Source organism: Micromys minutus (genome assembly GCF_963924665.1).
Source record: "Micromys minutus genome assembly, chromosome: 4".
NCBI classification, from domain to species: domain Eukaryota; kingdom Metazoa; phylum Chordata; class Mammalia; order Rodentia; family Muridae; genus Micromys; species Micromys minutus.
In genome coordinates this window covers 57,901,857-57,918,077 of record NC_137973.1, presented here as the reverse complement: position 1 = coordinate 57,918,077, position 16,221 = coordinate 57,901,857, and positions in this window count along the sequence as shown.

The following is a 16,221-nucleotide window of genomic DNA, read 5'->3' as shown; positions in this document are numbered from 1 at the left end:
AAGCACTTCTTGACATCAGCAATAGTGACTGGGTTTGGTGTATGCAGATGGGATAGAACTTCAGATGAGGCAGTCTCTGAATGATCTTTTCTTCAGTCCCTGCTCCACTATTTGTCCCTGTATTTCTTCCTGTGAGTATTTTAATCTCCATTCTAATTAGTACTCAGACATCTATCTACATTTTGTTCTCTCTTCTCTATGAGCTTCAAAGGTTTGTCAATTATTTCGTGACTATTTCTAGGTTTTGGGCTAGAATCTGCATGTTGCTAAGTGTATACAAGGTATGTTCTTTTGTAACTGAGTTACCTCACTCAGGTTAGTACTTTCTAGTCCCATCCATTTCCATAAGAATTTCATGAAGTCATTGTTTTTAATAGCTGAGTAGTACTCCCTTGTGTAAATGTACCACATTTTCAGTATCCATTCCTCTATTAAAGAGCATCTGGGTTCTTTCCAGCTTCTGTACATTATAAATAAGGCTGCTATGAACATGGTGGGACATGTGTCCTTGTTATATATTTAAGCTTCTTTGGGGTGTATGCTCAGGAGTGGTAAACCTGGGTCCTCAGGTAGTACTGTGTCCAATTTAATGAGGAAACTCCAGAATGATTTTCAGAGTGGTTGTACCAGCTTTCGATCACACCAACAATGGAAGAGTGTTCCTCTTTTTCCACATTCTAGTCAGCATCTGCTGTCACCTGAGTTTTTGATCTTCTCCATTTTGACTGTTGTGAGGTAGAATCTCAGGGTTGTTTTGATTTTCATTTCCCTGATGACTAGGGATGTTGAGCATTTTTAGGTGCTTTTCAGCCATTCAATATTCCTCAGTTGAGAATTCATTTTCTTCATAGCTCTGTCTTCACTTTTGAATGGATTTATTTGATTCTCTGGAGTCTAACTTCTTAAGTTCTTTGTATATATTAGATATTACCCATCTATCAGATGTAAGATAGGGAAAGATTCTTTCCAAATCTATAAATTGCCGTTTTGTCCAATTGACAGTGTCCTTTTCCTTACAGAAGTTTGGCAATTTTATAAGGTCCCATTGGTAGATTCTTGATTTAGAGTATAAGTCAATGGTTCAGGAAATTTTCTCCTGTGCCTATGTGTTCTATACTCTTCCCTAATTTCTCTTGTATTAGTTCTCATGTACCTAATTTTATGTGGAGCATCTTTGACCCACTTTGACTTGAGCTTTGTACAAGGAGATAAGAATGAGTCAATTCTCATTATTCTACATACAAACTGACAGTTTAGCTAGTACCATTTTTTTTAAAAAAAATGCTGCCTTTTGTCCACTGGATGGTTTTATCTTTTTTTGTCAAAATTCTAGTGACCGTAGATTTGTGGGTTCATTTCCGGGTCTTCACTTGTGTTCCTTTGATCTACCTGATTGTCTCTGTACCAACACTATGCAGTATTTAATCATGATCTTTCTGTAATACAGCTCTAGGTCAGGGATGGTAATTTCCCCAAGATGTTCCTTTATTGTTGAGGATAGTTTTTGCTACCCTGGGTTTTTTGTTGCTCCAAATAAATTTGCAGGTTTTTTTATCTCCATAAAAAATTGAGTTGGGATTTTTATGGGGATTGCATGGAACTTGTAGATTGCTTTTGGGAAGATGGCCATTTTTATTATATTAATCCTGCCAATACGTGAGCATAGGAGATCTTTTCATCATCTAAGATCATTAGTTTCATTCTTCAGAGACTTGAAGCTCTTGTTATAAAGATTTTTTCAGTGAGTTGGGAGGGTTTCACCAAGGTATGTTATATTATTTGTGACTATTGGTAAGGGTGTCGCTTTTCTTCTTTCTCAGCCAGTTTATCCTTTGAGTAGAGGAAGGCTACTGATTTGTTTGAGTTAATTATACATGATACCACTTTACTGAAGTTGTTTATTACCTGTAGGAATTCTCTGGTAGAATTTTTGGGGTCACTTAATTATACTATACTATCATCTGCAAATAGTGATATTTTGACTTCTTCCTTTCCAATTTGTATTCTTTTGACAACCTTTTTTTAAAAATTACTCTGGCAAGGACTCCCAGTACTATATTGTGTAGGTAGGGGGTGAGTACGCAGACTTACCTAGTCTCTGATTTTAATGAGATTCAAAGCTTCTCACTATTTTTGATGTTGGCTACTTGTTTGCTGTATACTGCTTTACTATGTTAAGTATGGGCTTTAAATTTCTGATTTTTCCAAGACATTTACCATGAAGGCGTGTTGATTCTGTCAAATGCTTTCTCAACATCTAATGATATGATCACTTTTATTTGAGTTTGTTCACATAGTGTATTTTTTTATTGATTTTCATATATTGCACCATACTTATATCCCTGGTATACTATCTACTTGATCATATTGAATGATTGTTTTGATGTGTTCTTGAATTCAGTTTGAAAGAATTTTATTGAATATTTTGCTTTGATGTTTATGCGGGAATTTTGTCTAATGTCCTTTTTTTCTTTAGGGTAATTGAGTGGTTTGGGTATAAGCATAATTGTGATTTCCAAAAATGAATCCTGTAGTGATCCATCTGTTTCTATTTTGTAGAATAGTTTGAGAGTATTGGTATTAGATATTCTATGAAAATCTGATATAATTCTTTTCTAAACCCATCTGGTTCTAACCTTTTCTTCTTCTTCTTCTTCTTTTCATGAGACTTTTGATGTCTGCTTCTATTTTTATATGGGTTATAGAACTATTTAGATGGTTTATCTGATTCTTATTTAACTTTTGTACCTGTTATCTGTCTAGAAAATTGTTTATTTCATCCAGATTTTCCAGTTTTGTTGAGTACATGTTTTTAGTGGGATATGATAGATTTTAGAATTTCCTCAGTTTCTGTTGCTATGTATTTTCTCATTTCTGGGTTTGTTAATTTGAATACTATCTCTATGCCCTTTGGTTATTCTGATAAGGGTTTATATATCTTGTTGATTTTCTCCAAGAAGCAGCTCCTGTTTCTGATGATTCTTGGTATAGTTCTCTTGTTTCTACTTGGTTGATTTCTGATTGGAGTTTGAATATTTCCTGCCATCTACTCATCTTGGATGTATCTGCTTCTCTTTGTTCTAGAGCTTTCAGGTGTGATGTCAAGCATATCCTCTCTTCAGTTTGCTTTTGTAGGCACTTAGAGTTATGAGTTTGCCTCTTAGCAATGTTTTCAGTGTACCCCATAAGTTTGGGTATGTTGTTCCTTTATTTTTGATAAATTCTAAAAAGTCTTTAATTTCTTTCTTCATTTCTTTTTGACCAAGTTTTCATTGAATAGAGCATTGTTCAGCTTCCATGTATATGTGCACTTTCTGTTGTTTTTGTTGTTATTGAAGACCAGCCTTAGTCCATGCTACTCTGATAGGATACATGGAATTATTTTGATCTTCTTGTATCTGTTGAGACCTGTTTTGTGACCGATTATATGGTCAATTTTTGAGAAAATACCTTGAGGTAATGTGGAGAATGTATTTTCATTTTTTTTCCTTTTTTTTTTTTTTTTTTTTTTTTTTTAGGATGGAAAGTTCTAAAGATGTCTGTTAAATTTATTCAGTTCATAATTTCTGTTAGTTTCACTGTTTCTCTGCTTTGTTTCTGTTTCTATGACCTTTCCATTGATGAGAGTGGGGTGTTGAAGTCTCCAACTATTATTATGTGTGGTGCAGTATATGCTTTGAGCTTTAGTATAGTTTCTTTTATGAATGTGGGTTTTCTTGCATTTGGTGCTTAGATGTTTAGGATTGAGAGTTAATCTTGATAGTTTTTTTTTCTTTAATGAGTATGCAGTATCTTTCCTTATCTTTTTTGATAACTTTTGGGTGAAATTCAATTTTATTCAATGGTAGAATGGCTACTCCAGCATGTTTCTTGGGACCATTTGCTTGGAATTTTCTTTCACCTTTTTACTCTGTGGTAGTTTGTCTTTGTTACTGAGATGAATTTCTGTACACAGAAAATTGCTGTGTCCCATTTACCTATCCAGACTGTTTATTTATGTCACTTTATTGGGAATTGAGTTCATTGATATTAAGAGATATTAAAGAATAGAGATTGTTGTCTTCTGTTATTTTTGTCATTAGAGATAGAATTATGTTTATGTAAATAACTTCTTTTAGGTTTATTGCAAGAAGATTAATTTCTTGCTTTTCCTAGAGTATAGTTTCCCTTGTTGTGTTGGAGTTTTTTTTTTTTTTTTTTTTTTTTTATCTGTTTTCTTCTTTAGAGCTGGATTTGTGATCAGATATTGTGTAAATTTGTTTTTGTCATGGAGTAGCTTGGGTTTTTCATCTATGGTAATTAAGAATTTTTCGGGATACAGTAGCCTGGCTGGCATTTGTGTTCTCTTAAGGTCTATATGACATCTGTTCAGGATCTTCTAGCTTTTGTAATCTCTGTTGAGATGTCTGGTTTATTTCTGAAATGTTTGTCTTTATATGTTACTTGATCTTTTTCCCTTACATCTTTAAGTATTTTCTTTCTTTCTTTCTTTCTTCCTTTCTTTCTTTCTTTCTTTCTTTTTTCTTTTTCATTTTTTATTGCATTTGGTAATTTGACTATTATGTGTTGCAAAAAATTCCTTTTCTGGTCCAATCTATATGGAATTCTGTAGGCTTCGTATATGTTCATGAACATCACTTTCTTTAGATTAGGGAAGTTTTCTTCTATAATTGTGTTGATGATATTTACTTGTCCTTTAATTTGGGAATCTTCACTCTCTTCTACACCTATTTTCCTTAGGTTTTGTCATCTCATTGTATCCTGAGTTAGGGGCTATTTGCCTTTTGCATTTTCTCTGATTGTTGTGGCAATGGTTTCTATGGTATCTTCTTCACCTGAGATTCTCCCATCTCTCGTATTCTTTTAGTGATGTTTGCATTTACTACTTCTGACATTTTTCCAGGTATTCTATCTTCAGGGTTTTTTCTTTTGTGATTTCTTTATTGTTTCTATTTCCATTTTTAGATCTGGAATGGTTTTGTTCAATTCTTTTATTTGTTTATTTGTTGTCTTATAGCTCTTAAGGGATTTTTGTGTTTCCTCTTTAAGGACTTCTACTTGTTTACCTGTGTTTTACTATATTTCCTTAAGGAAATTCATGTCCTTCTTAATGTCCTCTATCATCATCATGAAGTATGATTACTAAATCTAAGTCTTGCTTTTCTGTTGTGTTGGAATATCCAATACTTACTGTGTTGGGAGAACTGAGTCCTTATGTGGCCAGGTTGTCTTGGTTTCTGTTGCTTAGGTTCTTGCTCTTGCCTCTTGTCATCTTGTTATTTGTGATATTAGTTGGTCTTGTGTACTATGACTGGAGCTTGTCTCTCCTTTGGGCCTATGAACATGTGGGCGTAGAGGTGAGTGTACTCCTGTGTGTTCAGCTCTTTGCAGCAGAATTTTGGGTTCTGATGGCAGTGGGACAGTCCTAGCTCTGGGCATGGATGGATACCAGAAGGGTCTAGTCCCAGGCAACCCCTCAATTCTAGTACCCAGTGAGCTCCTGACAGGTCTCCCTTTGGACAGTCAGTGGAGAGAAAGTGGGGTCTCTATCACCTGTGGGCTTAGGAATGAGAGCACTCCTTGGGAGATCTGCCCCCTGCAGGCAGGTTTTGTTTCCCAATAGCAGTGGGATGGCCTTTAGCTCTTGGTACAGATAGAGACCTGAAGTGTTCTATGTATATTTTATATTGTTTCAGTTTACTTCCAAATGCTACCCTTAAACTTGATTTATTTAATCTCCCACTTGTAAACACCTTATTGTCAACCTACTACATAGAATAAAAAATAAGTTTATGCTGCTTTTAACTCTATCTTGCTTTGTTTGTTTGTTTCTATTTTTTTCCCCAAGCATTGTCTGCTTCTCTGTGATTTTTATGTTTTCAATGTTGTTGATCCCCCTGGTGGTTTCAGGAACCCTGGGGTCATATTTTTGTCTGTTTTGTAAGTATTATTTTCATTATGTAAACAGTAAAATATAACCACTGATGAATATGATTGTCACAAAGCACACTGCAGGCACCTTAGACTTAAAGACGAGGTTTTTTTCTATTCTTTGATGAAACAAGATGTTTCAATTTACTTTCTTAAAGCACAGTAAATTTTTGAGAATATTTGTACTATAAATCCTTTTTTATTACTTCACTCTTTTATTATCTTACAATCATATAATTTTCTCAGTAAGCCGCTAACGATTTAGGTTGTATGTAACTAATATCGTTCTTTAATATCTTCTGTGTACTACAAATGTTGCCAGCATTAGGTCTTTGTTTTCCTAAAAAATATGTATGTTAAGTTAAAAAAAAACAACTTCAGGAATGTTTTATGTTGTTTTTAAATGTAGATGATACTGGATACTGTACTGGTACTGGATACTGTACTAGCCGTTGAGACAAAAAGAATTATTTCTCATCGGTTGATTTGGAAGATGTTTTAATAAAATGTATTAATGAGCATGAACGCAGGATAAAACATATTAAGCTTCATTGCCAATCACCATAACCCAGTGGGTGTTCTAAGAGTACCTTGGTGTGACTCTAACTAAGAAAGTGAAGGACCTGTATGACAAGACCTTCAAACCTCTAAAGAAGGAAATATAGGATGATCTCAGAAAATGGAAAGATCTCCCATGCTTGTGGATTGGAAGGATCAACATTTTAAAAATGGCCATCTTACCAAAAGCAATCTACAGATTCAATGTAATCCCCATCAAAATTCCAACCCAGTTCATCACTGAGTTGGAAAGAGCAATGTGCAATTTCATTTGGAATAACAAAAGACCTAGAATAGTGAAATCCATCCTCAACAACAAGAAAATATGTGCGGGAATCACTATACCTAACATCAAGCTATATTACATGGCAATTGTGCTGAAAACTGCATGGTACTGGTACAGAAATAGGCACGTGGATCAATGGAATAGAATAGAAGATCCAGAAATGAGCCCTCAGGTATATGGTCACCTGATTTTTGACAAAGGAGCTGTAAACATTCAATGGAAAATGAAAAGCCTATTCAACAAATGGTGTTAGTCCAACTGGCACTCAGCATGCATAAAAATGAAAATAGACCCTTTCTTATCTCCTTGTGCAAAGGTCAAGTGCAGGTGGATCAACGATCTCCACATTAAACCAGGTACACTGAAACTATTAGATGAGAAAGTAGGGAAAACCTTAGAACACATAGGCACAGGAGAAAATTTCCTAAACACAACACCAATAACTTGAGCTCTATGGTCAAAGATTGACAAATGGAACTTAATGAGATTGCAAAGTTCCCGTAAGGCTAACGACACTGTCAAGAAAACAAATTGGCAGCCAACAGAGTGGGAAAAGATATTTACCAACCCCTCATCAGATAGAGGCCTAATATCCAAAGTATACAAGAACTCAAAAAGCGAGATACCAGAGAATCAGACAACCCTATTAAAAAATGGGGTGCATAATTAAACAAAAAGGTCCAAAGGAGGAATATCGAATGGCTGAGAAACATCTAAGGAAGTGCTTGACATCCTTAGCCATCAGGGAAATGCAAATCAAAACCAAGTAAAAAAGATCAAGTAAAAAAAAAAAGAAAAAAAAAGAATATATTTTAATTAAAATAGAACTGTATCACATTCCCCTATCTTTCCCACAGCCCCTCCCAGCTTCTCTCCTATCTCCTCAAATTAATAACTTCTTTTCCTATGTTATTGTTGCATATATACATATGTGTATGTATATGCAGCCGCAAATACTTGCTTACAACCTTATAAAATGTATTTCTATACTTTTATGCAAAATATTTTATTTTTTATTTTTTTAAACGACTTTATTTTGCAAAACAAAGATACATGTAAAGATTTTAAACATTTTTTGCTTAAAATTATACATTTTTGTCAGTACTGTTTTTTCAGACATTAAAATAAATTTTACATAAAACCATGTGAATATGTTTTTTAGTCAGTACTTGATTTTTTTCAAGGGCTTGACAGTATGCATTGAAAACGTACTAGTTGAAATAAGCATAAAGTACATGCAAAACAAAACGCAACATGGAAATAGTCAAAGTCTTCTTGTTTTGTGAATATATGTATATTTTTTTTGTTTTCTTTATTTCTTGGACTTCATACAGTCTGTGAGTTGTTTCAGGGGGAGTGCAAGCCTCTGGGGTTAGCATCCCACTATCAGTGACTGCATATTATGTCTGTTCTTTTGTGACTGGGTTATCTCACTCAGGATGATCTTCTCTAGATGCAGCCATTTTCTTAAGAATTTGGTTAAGTCATTGTTTCTGGTGGCTGAGTAGTATTCCATTGTGTATATGTACCACAATTTTTGTATCCATTCGTCTTCTGAAGGACATCTGGGTTCCTTCCAGCTTCTGGCTATTATAAATAGAGCCGCTATGAACATTGTGGTGCATATATCTTTGTTGTGTATTAAAGTGTCTCTGGGGTATATGCCCAGAAGTGGAATAGCTGGGTCTTCAGGTAGTACTATATCCAATTTTCTGAGGTATCGCCAGACAGATTTCCAGAGTGGTTGTATTAGCTTGCAACCCCACCAACAGTGGAAAAGTGTTTCTATTTCTCTGCAGCCTCGCCAGCATCTGCTGTCATCTGAATTTTGGATCTTGGCCAATCTGACTGGTGTGAGGTGGAATCTTAGGGTTGTTTTGATTTGCATTTCCCTGATGGCTAAGGATGTCGAGCACTTCCTCAGATGTTTTTCGGCCATTCGGTGTTCCTCAACTGAAAATGATTTGTTTAGCTCTGTACCCCATTTTTTAATAGGGTTATTTGATTCTCTGGTGTCTAGCTTTTTGAGTTCTTTGTACACCTTGGATATTAGGCCTCTATCTGATGTGGTGTTGGTAAAGATCTTTTCCCATTCTGTTGGTTGCCGTTTTGTTTTCTTGACGATGTCCTTCGCCTTACAGAAACTTTGCAATCTCAATAAGTCCCATTTGTTAATCTTTGACCTTAGAGCTTGAGCCATTGGTGTTTTGTTCAGGAAATTTTCTCCTGTGCCTATGTGTTCTAAGGTTATCCCTACTTTCTCATCTAATAGTTCCAGTGTATCTGGTTTAATGTGGAGATCTTTAATCCACGTACACTTAAGCTTTGTACAAGGAGATAAGAACGGGTCTATTTTCATTTTTTTGCATGTTGAGTGTCAGTTGGACCAGCACCATTTGTTGAATAGGCTGTCCTTTTTCCATTGAATGTTTACTGCTCCTTTGTCAAAAATCAGGTGACCATATACATGAGGGCTCATTTCTGGATCTTCTATTCTATTCCATTGATCCACTTGCCTATTTCTGTACCAGTACCATGCAGTTTTCAGCACAATTGCCTTGTAATATAGCTTGAGGTCAGGGATAGTGATTCCCGCAGATGTTTTTTTCTTGTTGAGGATGGATTTCGCTATTCTAGGTCTTTTGTTATCCCATATGAAATTGCACATTGATCTTTCCAATTCCATGAAGAACTGGGTTGGAATTTTGATGGGGATTGCATTGAATCTGTAGATTGCTTTTGGTAATATGGCCATTTTTAAGATGTTGATCTTTCCAATCCATGAGCATGGGAGATCTTTCCATTTTCTGAGATCCTCCTCAATTTCTTTCTTTAGAGGTTTGAAGTTTGTGTCATACAGGTCCTTCACTTCCTTAGTTAGAGTCACACCAAGGTATTTCAATGTTTTTGTAATGATTGTGAAGGGTACCTTTTCCCTAATTTCTTTCTCCACATGTTTGTCCTTTGAGTATAGGAAGGCTACTCATTTGTTTGAGTTAATTTTGTATCCGGCCACTTTGCTGAACTTGTTTATCAGCTGTAGCAGTTCTATGGTGGAATTTTTGGGGTGACTCAAGTACACTATCATGTCATCGGCAAAGAGTGATGTTTTTATCTCTTCCTTTCCGATTTGTATCCCCTTGATCTTCTTTTGCTGTCTAATTGCTCCAGCCAGGAATTCCAGTACTATGTTGAATAGGTAGGGAGAGAGTGGGCAGCCTTGTCTAGTCCCTGATTTTAGTGGGATTGCTTCAAGTTTTTCGCCATTAAGTTTGATGTTGGCTGTTGGTTTGCTGTATATTGCTTTTATTATGTTTAAATATGGGCCTTGGATTCCTGTTCTTTCCAGGACTTTTAACATGAAGGGGTGTTGGATTTTGTCGAATGCTTTCTCAGCGTCTAGTGAGATGACCATGTGATTTTGGTCTTTAAGTTTGTTTATATGGTGGATGACATTGATGGATTTTTTTATGTTAAACCATCCCTGCATCCCAGGGATGAAGCCTACTTGGTCATGATGAATGATGGTTTTGATGTGTTCTTGGATTCGGTTTGCAAGGATTTTATTGAGTATTTTTGCATCAATGTTCATAAGTGAGATTGGTCTGAAGTTCTCTTTCCTTGTAGGGTCTTTGTGTGGCTTAGGTACGAGGGTTATTGTAGCATCAAAAAATGAGTTGGGTAATATTCCATCTGATTCTATCTTTTGGAATAGTTTGGCGAATATTGGTGTTATATCCCCAATAAATGTCTGATAAAATTCTGCACTGAACCCGTCTGGACCTGGGCTTTTTTTGGTTGGGAGGCTTTTGATGACTTCTTCTATTTCTTTAGGTGTTATAGGGTTATTTAGATGGTTTACTTGGTCCTGGTTAAACTTTGGGACCTTGTATCTGTCTAGGAATTCGTCCATTTCCTCCAGATTTTCCAATTTTGTGGAGTATAAGTTTTTGTAGTAGGATCTGATGATTTCTTGAATTTCCTTAGTTTCAGTTGTTATGTCACCACTTTCCTTTCTGATTTTGTTAATTTGGATACTCTCTCTTTGCCCTTTAGTTAGTCTGGCTAGGGGTTTATCAATCTTGTTGATTTTCTCAAAGAACCAACTCTTTGTTTTGTTGATTTTTTCAATGGTTTTTTTTGTTTGTATTTGGTCTATTTCTGCCCTAATTTTGATTATTTCTTGCCGTCTACTCTTTTTGGGTATATCTGCTTCCTTTTGTTCTAGGGCTTTTAGCTGTGCTGTCAGGTTGCTGATGTGAGCTCTCTCCGGTTTCTTCTTGGAAGCACTTAGGGCTATGAGTTTTCCTCTCAATACTGCTTTCATTGCATCCCATAGGTTTGGGTATGTTGTGTTATCATTTTCGTTGAATTCTAGAAAGTCCTTAATTTCTTTCTTTATTTCTTCTTTGACCCTGCTATCCTTTAACAGAGCGTTGTTTAGTTTCCATGTGTATGTGGGCATTTTGTTGTCTTTGTTGTTGTTAAAGACCAGCCGTAGACCATGGTGATCTGAGAGAATGCATGGGAGTATTTCAATCTTCTTATATCGATGAAGGCTCGTTCTGTGTCCAATTATGTGGTCAATTTTCGAAAAGGTGCCATGGGGTGGTGAGAAGAAGGTGTATTCTTTTACTTTAGGATAGTATGTTCTGTATATATCTATTATTTCTAGTTGGTTCAAAGTCTCTGCTAGTTTTGCAGTGTCCTTGTTCAGTTTCTGTTTCCCTGATCTGTCCATTGGTGAGAGTGGGGTGTTAAAGTCTCCCACTATTATTGTGTGGGGTGAAATGTATTTTTTGAGCTTTAGTAGAGTTTCTTTTATGAATGTGGGTGATTTTTTATTTGGAGCATATATGTTAAGAATTGAGAGTTCCTCCTGACAGATTTCCCCGGTAATGAGTAAAAAGTGTCCTTCTTTATCTTTTTTGATAACTTTTGGTTGGAAGTTTACTTTATTCGATATTAAAATAGCCACTCCAGCTTGCTTCTTGGAGCTGTTTGCTTGGAAGTTTTTTTCCCACCCTTTTACTCTGAGATAGTGTCTGTCTCTGTCTCTGAGATGAGTTTCCTGTATGCAGCAAAAGGCTGGATTTTGTTTATGTATCCAGTCTGATAGTCTATGTCTCTTTATTGGGGAGTTGAGACCATTTATGTTAATAGATATCAAGGAATAATTGTTTCTGTTTCCTGCCATTTTTGCTTTTTTGGGTTGAGTTGTGTCTGTGTTTTTTTCTTCTTTTAGTTTTCTTGTTTAGGAGTTTTCTTGTTTTTACTAGGCTGTATTTTCCCTCCTTGTATTGGGTTTTCCACCTATAATTCGTTGTAGTGCTGGGTTTGTGGTCAGATATTGTGTGAATTTTGATTTGTCTTGTAATATTCTTGTCTCTCCATCGATGGTGATTGATAGTTTTGCTGGGTATAGCAGCTTGGGCTGGCACTTGTGCTCTCTTAAGGAGTGCATGATGTCTGTCCAGGCTCTTCTAGCATTCATAGTCTCTGTTGAGAAATCGGGTGTGAGTCTGATTGGTCTGCCTTTATATGTTACCTGACCTTTTTCCCTTACTGCTTTTAGTATTCTTTCTTTACTTTGGGCACTTGATGTTTTTACTATTATGTGTCGGGAGGTATTTCTTTTCTGGTCCAACCTATTTGGAGTTCTGAAGGCTTCTTTTATGCTCGTGGTCATCTCATTCTTGAGGGTAGGGAAGTTTTCTTCTATGATTTTGTTGAAGATATTTACTGTGCCTCTTAGTTGATACTCTTCTCCTTCTTTTATTCCTATTATCCTTAGGTTCAGTCTTCTCATTGTGTCTTGTATTTCCTCGACATTTTGGGTTAGGAGCTTTTTGTTTTTTGCATCATCTCTGGCTGTTTTGTCTATGTTTGCAATGTTGTCTTCTGCCCCCGAGATTCTCTTCTTGATCTCTTGTAATCTGTTGGAAATGCTTGCTTCTGTGACTCCTGATTTCTTTTTTTGGTGTTCTGACTCTAGGGTTATCTCCTTTAGCGCTTTCTTTATTGTGTCAATTTCTGTTTTAATTTCCCTCTTCCATTCCTTTATTTCTTTGGTTCTGTTTTCGTCTCGTTCTTTGAGTTCTTTGAGTGTTTTTCTTGTTTCTTCTTTAAAAGCTTCTGAATCTTTTTGCTTTTCCTCCCTTTCTTGTTTAAGTAACTCTATCAGCGTCTTGAGGCATGATTTCAGGTCTGTGTCTTCTTTCTCTGGAGTGTTTGGAATTCCGATGTTGGCTACTATTGGAGAGCTGGGTTCTGGTGTTGCTAGATTGTCTTCGTTTCCTTGGGATATACTCTTTCTCTTTCCTCTTGCCATTTTGTTGTCAGTGATATGTTCTTGCCTTTCCCTTGTATCTGGTCTGTGTCCCTGGTACACTTTCCGTGTGCACTCCGCAGAGATCTCTCTACTCCCCGGCAGCCCAGGTTCCGGGTGGCAGCTGGGCCAGGCTCCGCTCTGCGTCCTGAAGTCACCTCCGGGTGGGAACAGACGTTCCTAAGATCTGTTCCTGGTCACAGATGCTCAGCCTCTCCAAGCCACCTTTCCGGCTGGCAGGTGGGCCAGGCTCTGCTCTGTGTCCTGAAGTCGTCTCCGGGTGGGAACAGAAGTTCCTAAGATCTGTTCCCGGTCACTGGATCGGGGAGGACAGGGCAGGTCAGGGCAGGGGGTGCCCTTTCCGTGTGCACTCTGCAGAGATCCCTCTGCTCCCCCGCAGCCTAGGTCTCCCACTCACCAGTTGCTCAGTCTGTTCGAGCTGCCTTTCAGGCTGGCAGTTGGGCCAGGCTCCGCTCTGTGTCCTGAAGTCGTCTCTGGGTGGGAACAGAAGTTCCTAAGATCTGTTCCAGGTCGCAGTTTCTCAGCCTGTTCGAGCCGCTTTTCCGGCTGGCTGTTGGGCCAGGCTCTGCTCTGTGTCCTGAAGTCGTCTCAGGGTGGGAACAGAAGTTCCTAAGATCTGTTCTCAGTCACAGTTGCTCAGCCTGTTCGAGCCGCCTTTCCGGCTGGCTGTTGGGCCAGGCTCTGCTCTGTGTCCTGAAGTCGTCTCCGGGTGGGAACAGAAGTTCCTAAGATCTGTTCCCAGTCACTGGATAGGGGAGGACAGGGCAGGTCAGGGCAGGGGGTGCCCTTTCTGTGTGCACTCTGCAGAGATCCCTCTGCTCCCCTGCAGCCTAGGTCTCCCACTCACCATTTGCTCAGCCTGTTCGAGCCGCCTTTCAGGCTGGCAGTTCGCAAAATACTTTAAAATCTGTACATTTATCTTTGCTTTTTAAAATAAAGTTAAAATAAATAAATAAATAAATAAATAAATAAATAAATAAATAAATTCACTCCGGAGGGTACCTGCTTTATAAAGACACACAGAATCCATTTCTGTGGTGTCCCTTAAAGCACTTTTACACAAAGGTATTTGCACTATAAGTATGTAAGGTATTGGATGTTCCATTGGATTCCTGGCATGAGTTCTGACAAAATCATTCAAAGCATTTAAAGGGCTGTCAGGCAGCAACTTGAAGTTGCGGCCCTAAGAGACAGGGGCTGAGAAGGACACAAGAGCTCCACTCTAATGTGTTCTCTCTGAATATGCACCCACTTTCCCCAGAAGATTTTCTGATATTTTATTGATTTTTTTAATCTCAAAAGTGTGGAAAGTGTGCCTATGTGTTTTTGGATTATTTTATCTTGTGTCTGGAATTTCAAAGCTTTTCTCAAGCCCCGTGGAAAAAAAGTATTGTTTTATTGTTCTCATCATAGCATTATCATTTTTAATTGCTTATTTGAACGCCTCATGTGACAAATGCAGAAATGTTTCCTAGAACATCTCCCTTTACTCTCTACTTTACATATTAAATTTCTCCTGACAATTGTGCTTCATTTTGATATGAACTCTTTCTCCTTGGTGTCTTTTCTCTCTTGGAAAGATGTTAGAACATATGCATTTTTTTAAAAGTCAGAATAAGTCCATTGTGACTATATTTTACTTATTTACATTTAAAAATAATTTATATATTTTCAGCTGTGCATGCATGTTTGTCTGTGCTGTGATATGTGAACAAGTATAGGGACCTGTAGTGCCCAGGGAAGGAAGTCATAGCCCCAGGGCTGGAGTTAAGGGTATTTATGAGCTCTAGTTTTTGTAGCTGAAAAGGATTCTCTAGAAGAGTTGTATGTGCTCTTAACCACTGAGTAACTGTTCCATATCCTTGACATCATTTTGAAAGCAATTTCTGCTTTTCTTTTTTCAATGGTAGCATTTTTCTTAAGTTTGTCAGTACTTGACAGAATAGATTATTTTTCCTATGTGACACCCCATTCTTGATAATTTTCTTTCTTGCTTCTTTCCCTCGTCTGCCATATGTGTGCATTTCTTTCTTTATCGTTCAAGAGAAAAATAAACAGCTTAGGTTATAAAGTGTGTGCTGTATATGCAAACAGATCTGCTTGATACTAATGTTAGTGCTTCTTACTAATACCACTATTCCAGATTATTCAAAATTCTTCAAATTATGCTATTTTCATTCGGACAATTATAATAGGAAAATGCACTAAAGTCATCAAAGAAAATGGTACTCTGAACTATTATAAGACATAAAGATAAGAGACAATGAGCTACTTCTATCATAGTATGTTTGTCAAGAACAAATAATATTAAAACTAAGAAACAGATAGCTCTAGTAATGAAAGTGTGATTGTTTATTATCAAAAACAAGTCAAATGCTGAAAGGCAAAATGTAATTATTTATGAGGATCTTCAGTTTGAGCTATCTTCTTTCTATGATTCTGGTAATCGAGTGTGACTAAAAGATATATGAGAAGTTTGGGGTTGATTTTTAGAAATTGTGTCTTTTCTATCTTTTGCTCTACTCAGCTGGGAACAATTAGAGTTTCCAGTTTAAACAATGACACAGAAATAATTTCACCCATGGGAATTGGTTGAGGATCTGGGGTCATAATGTTAGAGAGAGTTGAAGAGGTACTGAGAAGAAATATTTCTCCAAGAAGTGTATGAAAGAAGGCTGATAAGGGGTCTTCCGAGATGAAAAAGACCACTGAGCAATTATGTTGGCATGGAAACTAAAGAGGCAGAGTCTAAAAGGGTAAAATAAGGTACCAAATATGACCAACAACAAAATCACAATTAAATGAATCTCACTAGATAACTTAAACAAAAAACATGTTCTTATTATCTTAAGCTGGAATCAGATGTTGTGAAAGTTTGTTACAAAGAGATAATGGTTATTAAGTTGCAAAAGAGACACAGCAAGCCAGATATACATATGAGCTCACAGAATCTGTGATATCACTTGAAAGACCTGCATAACTTCAAAATAGATAAAAATGTCAAGGTGTGGAAAGCATTGTCTGGCATCACTGGAAGGAGAGGTCTTTGGTCCAGTGAGGGCTCATTTTCCCAGTGTAGGAGAACTCGCAGGCACTG